Here is a 20,220-nt window from a genome sequence, read left to right on the forward strand (position 1 = left end):
TTACTGGTGGTTGTTACTGGGGATTGTTACTGGGGGGTTTGTTACTGGGGGTTTGTTACTGGGGACGGGTTGTTACTGGGGGTTTTCACTGGGGGATTGTTACTGGGGACGGGTTGTTACTGGGGTTGTTACTGGGGGTTGTTACTGGGGGTTGTCACTGGGGTTGTTACTGGGGACGGGTTTATAGGGGTTTGTTACAGGGGGTTGTTACTGGGGTTTGTTACTGGGGGTAGGTTGTTACTGGGGGGTTTGTTACTGGGGGTTGTTACTGGGGGTTGTCATTGGGGGTTGTTACTGGGAACGGGTTGTTACTGGGGGTTGTTACTGGAGGTTGTCACTGGGGTTGTTACTGTAGGGTTGTTACTGTAGGGTTATTACTGGGATGGCTGTTACTGGAGGCTGTTGAGGGTTGTTACTGAGGGTTGTTACTGGGGGTTGTTACTAGAGGATTGTTACTGGGAGGGTTGTTACCGGGGGTTGTTACTGGGGGTTACTAGAGGGTTGTTACTGGGAGGGTTTTTACTGGGGGTTATTACTGGGAAGGTTATCAGGGGGTTGTTACTTGGGGTTGTTACTGCGGTTGGTACTCGGGTTTGTTACTGGGCTTGGTACTGGGAGTTGTTACTGGGAGGATTGATACTGGAAGGGTTGTTACTGGGGGTTACTGAGGGTTGCTAATGAGGGTTGTTACTAGGGGTTGTTACTGGGGGTTGTTATTGGGAGGGTTGGTACTGGGGGTTGTTACTGGGATGGCTGTTACTGGAGGTTGAGGGTTGTTACTGGGGGTTGTTACTGGTGGTTGTTACTGAGTTGTTACTGGAGGGGTTGTTATTGGATGATTGCTACTGAGGGGGTTGTTATTGAGGGGTTGTTACTAGTAGGGTTGTTACTGGAGGTGTTATTACTTGAGGGGTTGTTACTGGTGGGGTTGCTACTGATGGGGTTGTTAATGGAGAGGTTATCACTGGAGAGGTTGTTACTATAGGGGTTGTTACTGGAGGAGTTGTTACTGGAGGGCTGTTAAGGGCCACTAAAACATACACCTTTCAACTCAATAAGGCCCAACAATATGACTTCACTCTGAGTCCCGGTATAGGTCAAAACATAATGAAAGAGGTAAAATTTGAAGATTTTTTTTTCTCTCGCTTTCGAGAAACCTGGTGTCAGTTATTTCCACTGCAAGCAAAATTTCGAAGGTGTGAGAGGTGGGAGTGGATACTGTAGCTAACCTAGTCCTGAGGTGCATCTTGTTACTTTTCCTGGCCTCCTACACACACTTGAAGCCAGGCCCACCTGGCAGCTCATCACGATATAATATATACTACGATAAATAATACAATACCAACCACAAGATCATTACAAAAATAAACAAACACATCTGAGATACATAAAAAAAATTTAACCAGTAAATTAACCTACCTAACCAGCCACCACTCCTTGTCCGCACGTACATAACATACTCTACACACACGTACACACATCAGTGAAACTCTTCACAGATAATGACACTGACTCACACTGTGGGTGCTAAACTTTATTGTACAATAATTTAATGAAACGATACACACAATATTTTTCATTTAAGAGGCACACATACATGCACAAGTGACAGCACTGACACATCACAAACCACAGCACACAAACCTCCCAACACACATACCACACACACTTCTTAATTCTGATGGAGGACAACCTATCAATATTAACGCCCAGGCGGGAGAGAGAGCTGTGTTTAAATCTTCACAACACCAATATAAGTATTAGTCTCACTTATAATATGGCGGGTTTTTTTTTGTACAATAGCCAACAATATACGCACATTTTTCACTCGCATGACTAATATAGTGTGTCTGATGGTAAATTTGCATGGCAGCCAAAAGCTACAAAGTAACTGGTTATCTTCTCCAATACCAACTTTGAGTATTAACAAGGATGGCTCTCTAGGGATACTTTAAGGCAGACTCTGGTATGTGCATGGGAGGTGTGGTCAGGGCTGGGAATGTGTTCCGGCTGGTAGTGGCCCCGATGGACGTTACACCACACCCGCTATGGTCCTTGGCTGCCCACGTCTGACTGTACACGCCCGCACGCCCCACGACCATTCCTGCAGGAGGATCTCGTACGGCATAAGAGCTGAGGAAGGGGAGAACTGCGTGACTCATCTCCAAGACGTGATAAAAATTAAATAATCTCAATTGTATATATCCACTGGCCTTGCGAGATGAGCTACGCACATCTAGTGTCCTCTTACAGTACTGAGGTATAAATTGATAGCTTCGTGCCACTGAGTCACACTGCACTTCACGTCTTCAAGTGTTGCACACAAACCAAAAAGGTGTTCTAATCTGCAGAGGGTCAGTCAGCGTTCATGGGGTCACTGCGGTAGGTGATCGAGACAAGTGACTCACAACATACTACGTGCTAGCGGACATGTGCGAACACTTATTGTCTATACTTCATTTCAACACACGTAGCACTGAGAAGAAAAACACTATCACTTCTCTGACACTGTCTTTGTCCACGTCAGGTTGGTGACCAGAAAGTCTTCAAATTTTGTTCAGCAGGTGACAGATAGGAGGCAGTTCACACCACCGTCGTCTTATTCAACTTCGTTCTATGAAAACTTCACTTCCATAAATAAAAATTTTTATACATCGAACATCTTATGGGAGCAAAGAAACAGGTACTTCACTGAACACTTTCCACAAATACTGACCATTTGAATAACAACGCAACTGCAGTTCTTGCCTATAACAAATAAAAACAAAATAAAAGGCAAACACAATTTCCCAGAATTAAAACATAAGGTAATAAATACAGAGACGAGTCTTGTAAACTTCAGTCTTTGTGTAACTATACAGTACAACAGAGCGGACATTAAATGAGAGGGAAAAAAGTTCATTATTTTGTCTTAATACTGTTATGACACACCTCCTTGTTACGGAATTAAGGAATCATATAATTGGCAGTTGAATATGTAGGTCTGGGAGGCTGCTTGATCCCTGCAACACTGTACTCCACAACAATGGTGGACAAGCATGTCGAGGAATGACAAAATGTCTCAGATACTTCGTCATCATGAACGTGGCTCGTCTTGCAAACTGGAGCGCCATCTGCAACACAACGTAGCACATCTTTAATGGGAGAGGTGAGGTGAGCATCGGTCACTTCATGATCACTTCATCATCTGATATCAAACGTGGACCTCGAAGAGGTGAGGATTCCAGGTCAGGAGGTAGGTGAGGCTGAAGGCATCCGTCTGTCTCAGCGTGTAAGATCAAATCTACTGATGACTTAGTGGGAACCATTCGTTCAGTGAGGACAGAAGAGGTCACAGTACTTCACCTCCCACGAGAAGGCGCTGGCAGGCACAGAAGCAGTTTCTTTGACGAGTGGAGTAACTGAGGTTCGACTGGTTTGATTTTGGCTTAGGCTTCCTGCTGGAGGGCCCGGTAGCACCATACGGACGAGGCGGAAGCACACCTAGAAGGAGAAAAGATATTTCAAAATGTTACCGGAATAATACTTTGATGAAGGTAAAGGAGAAATAGCTTTGTGGCATGCAAAGAGTACGTAACCTTCATTCGGCGCATGTACACACCCTCACTGACAAGCTATCTCCCCCAAACAGCGAACCAGGGACTAAGGGTTGATGATGGGGCCCCGTCATTCAATCAGTACCCAGGTTCCAGCCAATGAGAAGATGGTTTTGGCAATCGCAGAGGTGATGTGGGTACCACTCACCTCTCTGCCCTTGTCATTCCCATTCTAGAGCTGGTTGAAGCACAGTCTGCTGTCTAGTGACTTCTATTCTGCCTTGCTTACCGTGGAGTGCACTAATACCTATTGTTGTACATAGTGTGTATAGTGTACATACTTTTGTTCTAAATTGGTGAAGGATAATGTAAGTCAAAAGTTTTTCTGCTGTGTTTATTTTGTTCCCTTTACACCCAGGATAACAGGCCTTTTGGACTCCTGGGTTGTAATAAGCTTAATATGTGTGTATGCGTGTGTGTGTGTGTGTGTGTGTATATGTGTGTGTGTGTGTGTGTGTGTGTGTGTGTGTGTGTGTGTGTGTGTGTGTGTGTGTGTGTGTGTGTGTGTGTGTGTGTGTGTGTGTGTGTAATTAAGCCGAATCAGCGAGTCTGGCCTATTCGGCAAGGGTGGTTTCTGCCACATAAGCAGACTGGACGACCTCAACAGTCACACTGACTGGACGACCTCAACAGTCACACTGACTGGACTACCTCAACAGTCACACTGACTGAACGACCTCAACCGTCACACTGACTGGACTACCTCAACCGTCACACTGACTGGACTACCTCAACCGTCACACTGACTGGACTACCTCAACCGTCACACTGACTGGACTACCTCAGCAGTCACGCTGACTGGACCACCTTCAGAGTCACACTGACTGGACTACCTCAACAGTCACGCTGACTGAACCACCTTCAAAGTCACACTGACTGGAGCACCTTCAGAGTTACACTGACTGGACTACCTCAACAGACACACTGACTGGACGACCACAACAGTCACACTGACTGGACCACCTTCAAAGTCACACTGACTGGAGCACCTTCAGAGTTACACTGACTGGACTAGCTCAACAGACACACTGACTGGACGACCACAACAGTCACACTGGCTGGACCACCTTCAAAGTCATACTGACTGGACTACCTCAACAGTCACATTAACTGGACTACCTTGACAGGGAATTAACGGGTCCTACCACTTGCCAGTTTGAGTGACTCAACCCCGCATGAGCGAGCCTGACTCTTGTAAACAGCGAAAACCTCAACAAGTACCTTTGAAGAGTTTAAGAGAGTTTCACTACTCTCGGAACCCGGCCATGGGCCAGGCTCGTCTGGTGCTTGCCTGGTCAACCAGGCTGCTGCTGCTGGAGGCTCGCTCCTCCACCTATCCATCACAGCCTGGTTGATCTTGCACCTGGTGAAGATAATTGTCCAGTTTCCACTTGAAGGCTTCTACACTTGTTCCAGCCGTGTTTCTGATATCTTCTGGTAAGACGTTGAAAAGTCTGGGACCCCGGATGTTGATAGAGTGTTCCCTTATTGTCCCCACTGCACACTTGCTCCTCACTGGGTTTATTTTACACTTCCTCCTATATCTCTCACTCCAGTATGTTGTTATGGCAGTGTGCAGATTTGGGACCAAGCCCTCGAGTACTTTCCAGATAAATATTATTATGTATCTCTCTCTCCTCCGCTCCAGTGAGTACATGTTCAAGACTTGAAGGCGTTCCCAGTAATTTAGGTGCTTTACTGGTTCAATGTGAGCCGTAAACGATGTCTGTATTTGTTCCAGCTCTGATATTTCTCCTGCTTTGACCGGGGCCGTCAACACTGAGCAATATTCTAAGTGAGGGAGCACAAGCGATTTGAAGAGTGTCACTATCGGCATTATTTCTCTTGTTTTGAAAGTTCTCAATACCCACCCCGTCATCTTCCTGGCTGTCGTGATTTTTGTCTTATTATGTTCTGTAAAGGAAAGGTCCGCTGACATAATTATTCCCAGATCTTTCACGTTTTCTTTTTGTTCTATTTGGTGACCCTCTTGAGTTTTGTATATAGTGTTCCTTTTGAGTTCTTCATTCTTTCCATACCTAAGCAGCTGGAACTTATCACCAGTGAACGTCATGGTGTTCTCCACTGCCCACTGGAAAACCTTGTTTATGTCTTCCTGTAATTTTTCAGTGTCCTCTACCGTACTGACTTTCATGCTTATTTTAGTGTCATCTGCAAATGATGATGCAAAAGTGTGCCAGGTGTTTTTATCTATGTCTGCTATGAGGATGAGAAACAGCAGAAGTGCCAGGACACTGCTGGTTGTGCTAGTCCATAAAATTTGTAAAAAACTAGTAGTAAACAGAGCAAGATCCAGCATCAGCGAGGTAAAAAGCTCAGTGCCCCAAGGTACTGTCCTGGCACCTCTGCAGAACAGGGGTGCCAGGACAGTGCCTTGGGGCATTGAGCTTTTTACCTCGCTGATGCTGCATCTTGCTCTGTTTACTACTAGTTTTTGTGTTCTGTGTGTTAAGAACCCAAAAATCCATCTGCCTACCTTCCCTGTAATGCCCATGGCCTCCATGATCGCATTTTTCAAAATCTGTGTAAATCACATCTGCGTTTTGGTCGTCTTCCAGTGCCTCCGTAATTTTGTCATAATGGTTCAGCAGCTGTGAAAGACATGATCGTCCTGCTCTAAAACCATGCTGGTTCTGGTTATGTTGGTTGTGCTGGTCCATGAAATTTGTAACCTGCCGTCTCATCACTCTTTCGAAGATTTTTATGATGTGAGAGGTTAGGGCTACTGGTCTGTAATTTTTAGCTTGTGCTCTACTACCTCCCTTATGCAAAGGAGCTATGTCTGCACTCTTTAAGGCCTCTGGTATTTCACCTAGATCTAAGCTCTTTCTCCAAAGAATACTGAGGGCTCGTGCTAGTGGTACTTTGCACTTCTTTATAAATAGAGCATTCCATGAATCTGATCCAGGTGCTGAGTGAGTGGGCATGTTTTCCATTTCTTTTTCGAAATCTATGGGATTTGTACTAATGTCAGTTAGTTGGTCTGTGCAGCCTTCTTCTGGAGTGTGGCATGCAAAGAGTACGTAACCTTTATTCGGCGCATGTACACACCCTCATTTACAGGCTATCACCCCCAACCAGCGAACCAGGTTGCTAAGAGTTGATGATGGGGCCCCATCGTTCAACTAGTGACCAGGTTCTAGCCAATAAGAAGATGGTTTTGGCAATCGCAGAGGTTATGTGGGTACCGCTCTCCTGTCTGCCCTTGTCATTCCCATTCTAGAGCTGGTTAAGCACGGTCTGCTATCTTGTGGCTTCTATTCTGCCTTGCTTACCGTGGAGTGCACTGTACTTATCACTGTACATAGTGTATATATTGCTGTTCTAAATTGGTGAAGGATAATATAAGTCTAAACTTTTTCTGCTGTGTTTATTTTGCTCCCATTACACCCGGGATAACAGGCCATTTGGATTCCTGGGTTGTAATATGGGTAGCCTGTCCGAGAGCTGGAGCTGGACTTAGAGAAACGGTTGAGCTTAGGGTGAAGCTCGTAGCAGGAACATTGTGCAGCTTGCTGTCTGGCTTTGCATTAGCTTTGCCTACGCTTTACAAATTTTGCGTGTCAGTTGCTTTATGGTCAGCCTTGCTATTGTGTGATCGTTCAACAGCTCGCTACTAGCTTGTTCGGTGTGCTCGCTTTGCTACGGTCAATCTTCTAGAACAGTGTAGCTGTCTGGCATTGCTTTACAAATTTTGCGAGTCAGTTGTTACTAGCCTGTTCGGTGTGGAGAATTTTGAAGTCTGCTTTGCTTGTATGCGTATTCTGCAATCGTACTGTGCATAGCTAAGCGTGTTCTGCAAATTAACGTGTTACGTTCGGGTATTCTGCAATCGTACTGTGCATAGCGAATAACTTATGCCACCTAGACGAGTCAGACGTCTGGTGTCGGCATATACTTTGCATAACCTACCTAAATTGTTCCTACAACGTTGTTGGCAAATTGCTCGTTCCATTGGCATTAAATACAAATGCACTCTCACAGCTGCGCAACTGTGTTCACTGATTGCTGACAAACTTATAGAAGAAGAGATGGCACATCAGACTCCTCCCTCTACGGGAGCTAGGGCAAAAACTACAATGTTCTCGCAGGAGGAAGATGATACACCTACGAAGCAAAATGGTCAATATAGTGCAGCTGGGTTGTCTCAAGGTAAATCAGCATCGTTGGCACTTGAGCTGGCAAAACTCAATCTTGAGCAAACTAGGGAACAGAGAGCATTCGCAAGGGAAGAATATGATAGGAAAAGAGAAAGGAGGCAGTTTTCGCATTCTGTAAATGATTTTAGTTTACAAAAAGCAGTACAGCTTGTTCCCCGCTTCAATGAGGCCGAACCAGAACAATTTTTCGAAAGCTTCGAAAATCAGGCTCGAGCCTTGAGGTGGCCGGAACAGCATTGGGCATCGTTGGTTCATACAGCATTATTGGGTAAGGCACAGGAATTTACGTCAGTATTAAATGACGCTGAATTTTCTGATTATCAAGTAGTGAAGACCACAGTGTTGGGAGCATATACATGTATCCCAGCCAAATACAGAAAGAATTTTAAATTAAGCAGGCGGCAGCTTGGTCAATCCCTAGTGGACTTTGTGAGACAGCAAACCAAAGCTTTTACCAGCTGGTATAAAGCAAGTGGTGTCTCTACCTTTGAGGAGCTGGTGCAGCTTATTCTGATTGATAACCTGCTGGAGTCTGTGGGTTTTTTTTTTAGTGAGGGGATGCGGGCTACCGTCCGCCTGTATCTTGGACCTATGCTAGCCTGTCTGACCGCTGTCTCGCTCTAAGTTTAGGGTTTGGCTTTTGGTCACGAGAAAAGCTGAGCTCTATCTAAGAGTTGGATGGTGGAGAGGAAAGGCGGTCCCATTATTTTGTGCCATGGCGGCACGGTTACCACTGGGAGGTGGCAGCCTAATCCTGAGCCTTCTCGGGGTGGGGGTGTGGCATGCAAAGAGTACGTAACCGCGCATGTACACACCCTCATTTACAGGCTATCTCCCCCAACCAGTGAACCAGGTTGCTAAGAGTTGATGATGGGGCCCCGTCGTTCAACTAGTGACCAGGTTCTAGCCAATAAGAAGATGGTTTTGGCAATCGCAGAGGTTATGTGGGTACCGCTCTCCTGTCTGCCCTTGTCATTCCCATTCTAGAGCTGGTTGAAGCACGGTCTGCTATCTTGTGGCTTCTATTTCTGCCTTGCTTACCGTGGAGTGCACTATACTTATCACTGTACATAGTGTACATATTGCTGTTCTAAATTGGTGAAGGATAATGTAAGTCTAAACTTTTTCTGCTGTGTTTATTTTGCTCCCATTACACCCGGGATAACAGGCCATTTGGAATCCTGGGTTGTAATAACCACCAGTACCACCACCAGTACCACCACCAGTACCACCACCAGTACCAGTACCACCACCAGTACCAGTACCACCACCAGTACCAGTACCACCACCAGTACCACCACCAGTACCACCACCAGTGCCACCACCAGTACCACCACCAGTGCCACCATCAGTACCACCACCAGTACCACCACTAGTACCACCACCACCAGTACCACCATCACTATAACAATCAGTATCACCACCAGTACCACCATCACTACAACCATCAGTATCATCACCAGTACCATCATCACTACCACTATCAGTATCACCACCACTACCACCATCAGTATCACCACAACTTCAATCATCACTACCACCATTAGTATCACCACCAGTACCACAATCACTACCGCCATCAGTATCACCACAACTACCACCATCAGTATCACCACCAGTACCATCATCACTACCACCATCAGTATCACCACTAGTACCACCATCACTACCACCATCAATATCATCACCAGTACCATCATCACTACCACCATCAGTATCAGCACCACTACCACCATCAGTATCACCACCACTTCAATCATCACTACCACCATTAGTATCACCACCAGTACCACCATCACTACCACCATCAGTATCACCCTCAGTACCACCATCAGTACCACCATCAGTACCACCACCACTACCACCATCAGTATCACCATCAGTATCACCACCAGTACCACCATCACTACCACCATCAGTATCACCACCAGTACCACCAGCACTACCACCATCGGTATCACCACTAGTACCACCAGCACTACCACCATCAGTATCACCAGTACCACCATCACTACCACCATCAGTATCACCACCAGTACCACCATCACTACCACCATCAGTATCACCACCAGTACCACCATCACTACCACCATCAGTATCACCACCAGTACCACCAAAACTACCACCATCAGTATCACCACCAGTACCACCATCACTACCACCATCAGTATCACCACCAGTACCACCAAAACTACCACCATCAGTATCACCACCGGTACCACCATCACTACCACCATCAGTATCACTGCCAGTACCACCATCACTACCACCATCAGTATTACCACCAGTACCACCAAAACTACCACCATGAGTGTCACTCTCAGTACCACCATCAGTACCACCACCACTACCACCATCAGTATCACCACCAGTACCACCATCACCACCACCATCAGTATCACCACCAGTACTACCATCACTACCACCATCAGTATCACCACCAGTACCACCATCACTACCACCATCAGTATCACCACCAGTACCACCATCACTACCACCATCAGTATCACCACCAGTACCACCATCACTACCACCATCAGTATCACCACCGGTACCACCATCACTACCACCATCAGTATCACTGCCAGTACCACCATCACTACCACCATCAGTATTACCACCAGTACCACCAAAACTACCACCATGAGTGTCACTCTCAGTACCACCATCAGTACCACCACCACTACCACCATCAGTATCACCACCAGTACCACCATCACCACCACCATCAGTATCACCACCAGTACTACCATCACTACCACCATCAGTATCACCACCAGTACCACCATCACTACCACCATCAGTATCACCACCAGTACCACCATCACTACCACCATCAGTATCACCACCAGTACCACCAAAACTACCACCATCAGTATCACCACCAGTACCACCATCACTACCACCATCAGTATCACCACCAGTACCACCAAAACTACCACCATCAGTATCACCACCGGTACCACCATCACTACCACCATCAGTATCACTGCCAGTACCACCATCACTACCACCATCAGTATTACCACCAGTACCACCAAAACTACCACCATGAGTGTCACTCTCAGTACCACCATCAGTACCACCACCACTACCACCATCAGTATCACCACCAGTACCACCATCACTACCACCATCAGTACCACCACCACTACCACCATCAGTATCACCACCAGTACCACCATCACTACCACCATCAGTATCACCACCAGTATCACCAAAACTACCACCATGAGTGTCACCCTCAGTACCACCATCACTACCACCATCAGTACCACCACCACTACCACCATCAGTATCACCACCAGTACCACCATCACTACCACCATCAGTATCACCATCAGTACCACCATCACTACCACCATCAGTACCACCACCACTACCACCATCAGTATCACCACCAGTACAACCATCACTACCACCATCAGTATCACCACCAGTACCACCATCACTACCACCATCAGTATCACCACCAGTACCACCATCACTACCACCATCAGTATCACCACCAGTACCACCACCACAACCACCATCAGTATCACCACCAGTACCACCATCACTACCACCATCAGTATCACCACTAGTACCACCACCACAACCACCATCAGTATCACCACCAGTACCACCACTACCACCATCACTACCACCATCAGTATCACCATTAGTATCACCACCAGTACCACCATCACTACCTCCATCAGTATCACCACCAGTACCACCATCACTACCACCATCAGTATCACCACCAGTACCACCACCACAACCACCATCAGTATCACCACCAGTACCACCATCACTACCACGATCAGTATCACCACCAGTACCACCACCACAACCACCATCAGTATCACCACCAGTACCACCACTACCACCATCAGTATCACCACCAGTACCACTATCACTACCACCAACAGTATCACCACCAGTACCACTATCACTACCACCATCAGTACCACCATCACTACCACCATCAGTATCACCACCAGTACCACCACCACAACCACCATCAGTATCACCACCAGTACCACCAGCACTACCACAATCAGTATCACCACCAGTACCACCATCACTACCACCATCAGTATCACCACCAGTACCACCATCACTACCACCATCAGTATCACCACCAGTACCACCATCACTACCACCATCAGTATCACCACCAGTACCACCATCACTACCACCATCAGTTCCACCACCCTAACCACCATCAGTACCACCACCACTACCACCATCAGTATCACCACCAGTACCACCACCACAACCACCACCACCATGCTCGACCTGGTCCTCTCACAACACACCCGAAAAAATGTCGAAGTGAGCGTGCAACCCGCAGGAGGGAAGGACCACGGTACGCAACACGTAACCAGCAGCTGGCGACCCTTATGGCAGGGACTCGTTAGGGCCATTTATCTGCGGGAGAGATGCTACTGCTGCTGGTAGTTGTGGTGGTGGTGCTGCTGCTGGCGCTGCTGCTAGTTCTGCTGCTGTTGCTGGTGCTGGTGTTGCTGGTGGTGGTGCTACTGCTAGTGCTGCTGTTGCCGCGGCTGTTGCTGGTGCTGGTGTTGCTGCTGCTGCTGGCGGTGCTGGTGCTGCTGCCGCTTTTGGTCGTGGTGGTGGTGCTAGTGATGGTGCTACTGCTAGTGCTGCTGCTGCTGCGGCTGATGCTGCTGCTGGTGCTGGTGTTGCTGCTGCTGCTGGCGGTGCTGGTGCTGCTGCCCCTGGTGGTGGTGGTGGTGGTGGTGGAGGTGGTGCTGCTGCTGCTGCTGCTGCCGCTGGTGGTGGTGGTGGTGCTAGTGCTGGTGCTGCTGCCCCTGGTGGTGGTGGTGGTGGTGGTGGTGGTGGTGGTGGTGGTGGTGCTAGTGGCGCTGCTGCGGGAAGCGTCTGTCTTGACCCAATGGGACGACCCCGCAGTCGGCAGCGGCCACACGACACTCACCCTTAACTCAGATACTGGGCAAGAGAGAGAGGAGGGAGGGACAGGTAAGGGGGAGGGATGGGTGAAGGAGGGGGAGAGGGAAGGGGGAGGAATGCTCCTCTGTGGTCGCCCAGCGTGTCCCCCCTCCCCTCCCCCCCCCGGTTAGATAGCACAACTCGCCATGGCAGACATACCACAGATTGCACCTCGCTGGGGTTGTATCTCCCTGCCAGGGTCCCCTGCCTTCCTCCTGGAGGTGGGAGTAGGAAGAGGAGGAGGAGTAGGAAGAGGAGGAGGAGTAGGAAGAGGAGGAGGAGTAGGAAGAGGAGGTGGAGGAGGAAAAGGGAGGGGGGGCCTTCCTCCACCACCTCCTACAGCACTCGATAGCATCCTGTAGAACCCTTGGGGAGTGTTCCCCCTTCCTGTAGGAGACCCAGGAGGAGGGTGGCGAGCAGACAGGTGTGTGTGTTTGTGTGTGTGTCCATGTGTGTGTGTGTGTGTGTGTGTGTGTGTGTGTGTGTGTGTGTGTGTGTGTGTGTGTGTGTGTGTGGTGTGGTGTGAGTGTGTGGGATGCGCCTCTCTGGTCCACCACACACCTCGCACAGGATTGAGACATCAACGTCAGGTCAGGTAAATACGCCCGACCCCGCTACACCGACGCCCGCACCCGCCGCCCACTTAGCTGGAGCCCACACACGCCCGTTCCGCCCGCCCCTGGGCTCGCCTCCCTGCTACGTACCTGTGATTACAGCAGCCCTGCCCACCCCAGCAGTGATGTAGAGGAGAGGTGTGTGTGTGGGGGGTGTAGCAGCCAGAACTAAGATGGTCATTGAGAATGTTGGAGGGATACGCTTGTAGTGGGGAGGGGCGGGGGGTGAGAGATTCACACACACACATCCACGTACACATATAGACTCATACACAGGCACACACAGGCACATATCACACACATACAGACACACACGAGACCAGGTGTCAGAGTGAGCGCCTGTGACGAGTGAGGTTCCACAAGGGTCAGTCCTAGGGACGGTGCTGTTTCTGGTATATGTGAATGATATGACGGAAGGGATAGAATAAGAGGTGTCTCTGTTTATAGACGATGTGAAGCTAATGTGGAGAATTCAAACGGATGAGGACCAAGAAGAATTACAAGGGGATCTGGACAGACTTTGTTTGGTCCAGCAGCTGGCTTCTGGAGTTTAACTCCACCAAGTGCCAAGTCATAAAGATTGGGGAAGGTCAAAGAAAACTGCAGATAGAGTACACGGTAGGGGACCAAAGGCTGCAAACCTCATTCAAGGAAAAGGGTAAAGGATTTTGGGGTGAGCATCATACCGACAACATCTCCTGAGGACCACATCAACCAAATAACTGCTGCAGCACATATGCGCTTGGCAAACATGAGAACAGTTATTCGACACCTAAGTAAGGTCATACAAGACACTGTAGAGCATAAACGTCAGGCCAATGTTGGAGAATGCAGCACCAGTATAGAACCCACACCTGGTCAATCATGCCAAGAAATTACAGAAAGTGCAAAAGTTTGCAACAAGACTAGTTCTGGAGGTAAGGGGCATGTCCGACAAGGAGAGCTTACAGGGAACTCAACCTGACAACACTGGAAGACAGGCGGGATGGGGGGACATGATAACGACATATAAAATACCGAGAGGAATTGATGGGGTGGATAGGGACAGGATGTTTCAGAGATGGGACACAGCAACAAGCAGTTACAGGGATGTGAATCGACCCCTGCAACCACAAATAGGTGAGTACACACACACCCACCACGAAAATTAAGAGAGTGGAAACATCATCAAAGAGTTAGAGGGGTACTTGAAGGGGAGAAATCGGCCCATCAAATCGATTCTCAAAACAGAAACAGTGAGGAACAGGATCCTGCAGGAGAAACCATGGCTGAAGCAATCATAAACACACAGGAGGGTGTTCCTAGAGTGCAACAGAATGAGAACAGAATGACAACAGCTGAGGGAGAGAACACAGAAATGAAAGGGGCTAGAATGAGAGACAAGGACAGACTCAGCAGAGGACAACCAGAGCCGGGCATAGCAACAAGTGCAAACACCCACAGAACCACCCTCAGAACCCCATGGGGAAAACACACTCCATACTCACAGCCCCCATCCCACAGTATGCAGTAGAATCCCATAGCACCCTGCCAGGTCCCCCATTCCCCAGAACCCACAAACCCCTCAGAATAGTGTTGGAGAGGCAACTGAAGGTATGGTACACCAATGCTGATGGAATAGCGAATAGGGGGGAGGGAGGGGCACGAAAGAATCAAATAGACATCGCCAGACATCATGGCTTTCACAGAAACCAAGCTTACAGGAATAATAACACATGCCATCTTTCCAACTTGATATCAGAACCTGAGTAAAGACAGAGGGATCAGAGGGAAAGGAGTGGCACTGCTCATCAAAAACTAATGGGATTTTGATGAGCTGGAGAGAGAAGACAGAGGAGAAGCAAGAGACTACACAATAGGAACACATCAGTCTGGAGGTCTCAGGGTGGTAAATGAAGTGATGTATAACCCAACAAAGAATAGCAAGAGGCCAAGGCAAGAATATGATGAGATAGAGCGATGGTAAACACAGTGGCTGAAGCAGCCAGAAGGGCCCATGTGGGCAGGGCAAAACTGCTGATTGTGGGTGACTTCAATCACAAAGAAATTGACTGGGAAAACCTGGAGCCACATGCAGGCCCAGAAAAGTGGAGGGCTAAGACGATGGAGGAGGTACTGGAAAACCTCATGCATCAACGTGTAAGGGACGCTACCAAACAGAGAGGAGAGACTGAACCAGCAAGACTGGACTTAATATTCATCTTGAGTAGTGCAGATATTGAGGACATATCTGCACTGTGGTTCTCAGCTTCGAATACAGAGTAGAGTTACAAGTGGAGAGGGAAGCAGGAAGGGCTGGACCAATGAAGCCAAACTACATGAGAGGGGACTATACAGGCATGAAGAATTTCCTGCATGAAGTTCACTGGGACAGAGAACTGACAAAGAGATCAGTAAATGAGATGATGGAATATGTGACAACAATATGCAAGGAAGTAGAGGAGAGGTTTGTGCTCAAGGGCAACAGAAATAAGAACACAAGGAAAAGCCCTTGGTTTACCCAAAGTGTAGAGAGGCCAAAACCAAGTGTGCTAGTGAATGGAAGAAGTATGGACGGCCAGGAGAATTTGGAGAGCAGTCAAAGAGCCACAAATGAATATCTCAGGTAAGGGGAGAGGCCCAACGACAATACGAAAATGACATAGCAGCAAAAGCCAAGTCCGTCCAGAAGCTGTTGTACAGTTACATCAGGAGAAAAACAACAGTCAAGGACCAGGTAATCAGGCTGAGGAAGGAATGAGGGAAGATCACAAGAAACGATGAAGTATGTGAGGAGCTCAATATGAAATCAAAGAAGTATTTACATAGGAGACAGAAGGAACTCCTGAAAGACGGAGAGGTGGGGTACACCATCAAGTGCTGGACACAATGCATGCAACCGAGGAGGTGAAGAGGCTGCTAAGCGAGCTGGATACCTCAAAGGTGATGAGGCCGGACAAAATGGGTCCTGAGATAGGGAGCAGAGGCACTCTCTGTATTACTAACAATAATCTTCAACACATCTATCCAAACAGGGCGGCTACCTGAGGTATGGAAAACAGTAAATTTACTCCCAATTTTTATAAGAGGAGACAGACATGCAGCATTAAACTACAGACCAATATCACTGACAGGCATCGTATGCAAAGTCATGGAGAAAATTATCAGAAGTGGTGGAGCACCTAGAAAGGAACGAGCTTATCAACGACAGCAAGCACGGGTTCAGGGACAGAAAATCCTATGTCAAAAACCTACTGGAGTTCTATAACAGGGTGACAGTAGAAAGGCAAGAGAGAGAGAGAGAGAGAGAGAGAGAGAGAGAGAGAGAGAGAGGTGGGTAGATTGCATTTTCTTGGACTGTAAGGAGGCATTTGACACAGTTCCACACAAGAGATTAGCGCAAAAGCTGGAGGACCACACAGGGATAATAAGGAAGGCACTACAATGGATCAGGGAATACCTGTCAGGAAGACAACAGTGAGTCATGGTGCATGGCGAGGTGTCAAAGTGGGCACTTGTAACAAGCGGAGTTCCACAGGAGTCAGTCTTAGCACCGGTGCTGTTTCTGGTATTTGTCAATAACATAGTGGAAGGAATAGACTCTGAGGTGTCCCTGTTTGCAGATGATGTGAAGTTGATGAGAAGAATTCAATCGGACGAGGACCAGACAGTACTACAAAGGGATCTAGACAGGCTGCAGGCCTGGTCCAACTACTGGCTCCTGGAGTTCAACCCCACCAAATGCAAAATCATGAATATTCAGGAAGGGCAAAGAAGACCGCAGACGGAGTACAGTCTATGGGGCCAGAGACTACAAACTTCACTCAAGAAAAAGGATCTTGGGGTGAGTGTAACACCAGGCACATCAACCAAATAACGGCTGCAGCATATGGGCGCCTAGCAAACCTCAGAACAGCATTCCGACAGCTTAATAAGAAATCATTCAGAACCCTGTACACCGTGTACGTTAGACCCATATTGGAGTATGCGGCACCAGTTTGGAACCCACACCTAGCCAAGCACGTAAAGAAACTAGAGAAAGTGCAAAGGTTTGCAACAAGACTAGTCCCAGAGCTAAGAGGTATGTCCTACGAGGAGAGGTTAAGGGAAATCGACCTGACAACACTGAAAGCCAGAAGAAATAGGGGAGATATGATGACGACATATAAAATACTAAGAGGAATCGACAAGGCGGACAGAGACAGGATGTTCCAGAGATGGGACACAGTAACAAGGGGTCACACTTGGAACTTGAAGACTGAGATGAATCACAGGAATGTTAGGAAACGTTTTTTCAGTCAGAGAGTTGTCAGGAAGCGGAATAGACTGGGAAGGGATGTAGTGGAGAGAGGATCCATACATAGCTCTAAGAAGAGGTATGATAAAGCTCATGGAGCAGGAAGAGTGACCAAGCATCAGCAAGTGAAGAGGAGGGGCAAGGAGCTGTGAATCGACCCCTTCAACCACAACCAGGTGAGTACACACAAACACTAATTGTACCTCAGAAAAGTAATGAAGACGTAGACAAGTGAAAGGTTGTGTACAACCCTGGAGGCCAGAGTTTGTGTACCACCCTGGAGGCCAGAGTTTGTGTACCACCCTGGAGGCCAGAGTTTGTGTACCACCCTGGAGGCCAGAGTTTGTGTACCACCCTGGAGGCCAGAGTTTGTGTACCACCCTGGAGGCCAGAGTTTGTGTACCACCCTGGAGGCAAGAGTTTGTGTACCACCCTGGAGGCCAGAGTTTGTGTACCACCCTGGAGGCCAGAGTTTGTGTACCACCCTGGAGGCCAGAGTTTGTGTACCACCCTGGAGGCCAGAGTTTGTGTACCACCCTGGAGGCCAGAGTTTGTGTACCACCCTGGAGGCCAGAGTTTGTGTACCACCCTGGAGGCAAGAGTTTGTGTACCACCCTGGAGGCCAGAGTTTGTGTACCACCCTGGAGGCCAGAGTTTGTGTACCTCCCTGGAGGCCAGAGTTTGTGTACCACCCTGGAGGCCAGAGTTTGTGTACCACCCTGGAGGCCAGAGTTTGTGTACCACCCTGGAGGCCAGAGTTTGTGTACCACCCTGGAGGCCAGAGTTTGTGTACCACCCTGGAGGCAAGAGTTTGTGTACCACCCTGGAGGCCAGAGTTTGTGTACCACCCTGGAGGCCAGAGTTTGTGTACCACCCTGGAGGCCAGAGTTTGTGTACCACCCTGGAGGCCAGAGTTTGTGTACCTCCCTGGAGGCCAGAGTTTGTGTACCACCCTGGAGGCCAGAGTTTGTGTACCACCCTGGAGGCCAGAGTTTGTGTACCACCCTGGAGGCCAGAGTTTGTGTACCACCCTGGAGGCCAGAGTTTGTGTACCACCCTGGAGGCCAGAGTTTGTGTACCACCCTGGAGGCCAGAGTTTGTGTACCTCCCTGGAGGCAAGAGTTTGTGTACCACCCTGGAGGCCAGAGTTTGTGTACCACCCTGGAGGCCAGAGTTTGTGTACCTCCCTGGAGGCCAGAGTTTGTGTACCACCCTGGAGGCCAGAGTTTGTGTACCACCCTGGAGGCCAGAGTTTGTGTACCTCCCTGGAGGCCAGAGTTTGTGTACCACCCTGGAGGCCAGAGTTTGTGTACCACCCTGGAGGCCAGAGTTTGTGTACCACCCTGGAGGCCAGAGTTTGTGTACCTCCCTGGAGGCCAGAGTTTGTGTACCTCCCTGGAGGCCAGAGTTTGTGTACCACCCTGGAGGCCAGAGTTTGTGTACCACCCTGGAGGCCAGAGTTTGTGTACCACCCTGGAGGCCAGAGTTTGTGTACCACCCTGGAGGCCAGAGTTTGTGTACCTCCCTGGAGGCCAGAGTTTGTGTACCACCCTGGAGGCCAGAGTTTGTGTACCTCCCTGGAGGCCAGAGTTTGTGTACCACCCTGGAGGCCAGAGTTTGTGTACCACCCTGGAGGCCAGAGTTTGTGTACCACCCTGGAGGCCAGAGTTCGTGTACCACCCTGGAGGCCAGAGTTTGTGTACCACCCTGGAGGCCAGAGTTTGTGTACCACCCTGGAGGCCAGAGTTTGTGTACCACCCTGGAGGCCAGAGTTTGTGTACCACCCTGGAGGCCAGAGTTTGTGTACCACCCTGGAGGCCAGAGTTCGTGTACCACCCTGGAGGCCAGAGTTTGTGTACCACCCTGGAGGCCAGAGTTCGTGTACCACCCTGGAGGCCAGAGTTTGTGTACCTCCCTGGAGGCCAGAGTTTGTGTACCACCCTGGAGGCCAGAGTTTGTGTACCACCCTGGAGGCCAGAGTTTGTGTACCACCCTGGAGGCCAGAGTTTGTGTACCACCCTGGAGGCCAGAGTTTGTGTACCACCCTGGAGGCCAGAGTTTGTGTACCACCCTGGAGGCCAGAGTTTGTGTACCACCCTGGAGGCCATAGTTCGTGTACCACCCTGGAGGCCAGAGTTTGTGTACCACCCTGGAGGCCAGAGTTTGTGTACCTCCCTGGAGGCCAGAGTTTGTGTACCACCCTGGAGGCCAGAGTTTGTGTACCACCCTGGAGGCCAGAGTTTGTGTACCACCCTGGAGGCCAGAGTTCGTGTACCACCCTGGAGGCCAGAGTTTGTGTACCACCCTGGAGGCCAGAGTTTGTGTACCACCCTGGAGGCCAGAGTTTGTGTACCACCCTGGAGGCCAGAGTTTGTGTACCACCCTGGAGGCCAGAGTTTGTGTACCTCCCTGGAGGCCAGAGTTTGTGTACCACTCTGGAGGCCAGAGTTTGTGTACCACCCTGGAGGCAAGAGTTTGTGTACCACCCTGGAGGCCAGAGTTTGTGTACCACCCTGGAGGCCAGAGTTTGTGTACCTCCCTGGAGGCCAGAGTTTGTGTACCACCCTGGAGGCCAGAGTTTGTGTACCTCCCTGGAG

At 49.0% G+C, this 20,220-nt stretch overlaps 1 protein-coding gene across 1 annotated transcript in view; it reads right to left on the minus strand.

The window, feature by feature from the left end:
• Positions 1-527: 527 nt before the first annotated feature.
• ptc (protein patched) overlaps positions 528-20,220 on the minus strand; it is a 565,812-nt gene continuing 546,119 nt past the window's right edge. The window contains exon 19 of the mRNA XM_070083049.1: positions 528-3,483. The gene's annotated coding sequence lies outside the window, so the exon portion shown is untranslated. The remainder of the gene's footprint in view (positions 3,484-20,220) is intronic.

This window comes from Cherax quadricarinatus, chromosome 8 (assembly GCF_038502225.1).
Source record: "Cherax quadricarinatus isolate ZL_2023a chromosome 8, ASM3850222v1, whole genome shotgun sequence".
Classification (NCBI taxonomy): Eukaryota; Metazoa; Arthropoda; class Malacostraca; order Decapoda; family Parastacidae; genus Cherax; species Cherax quadricarinatus.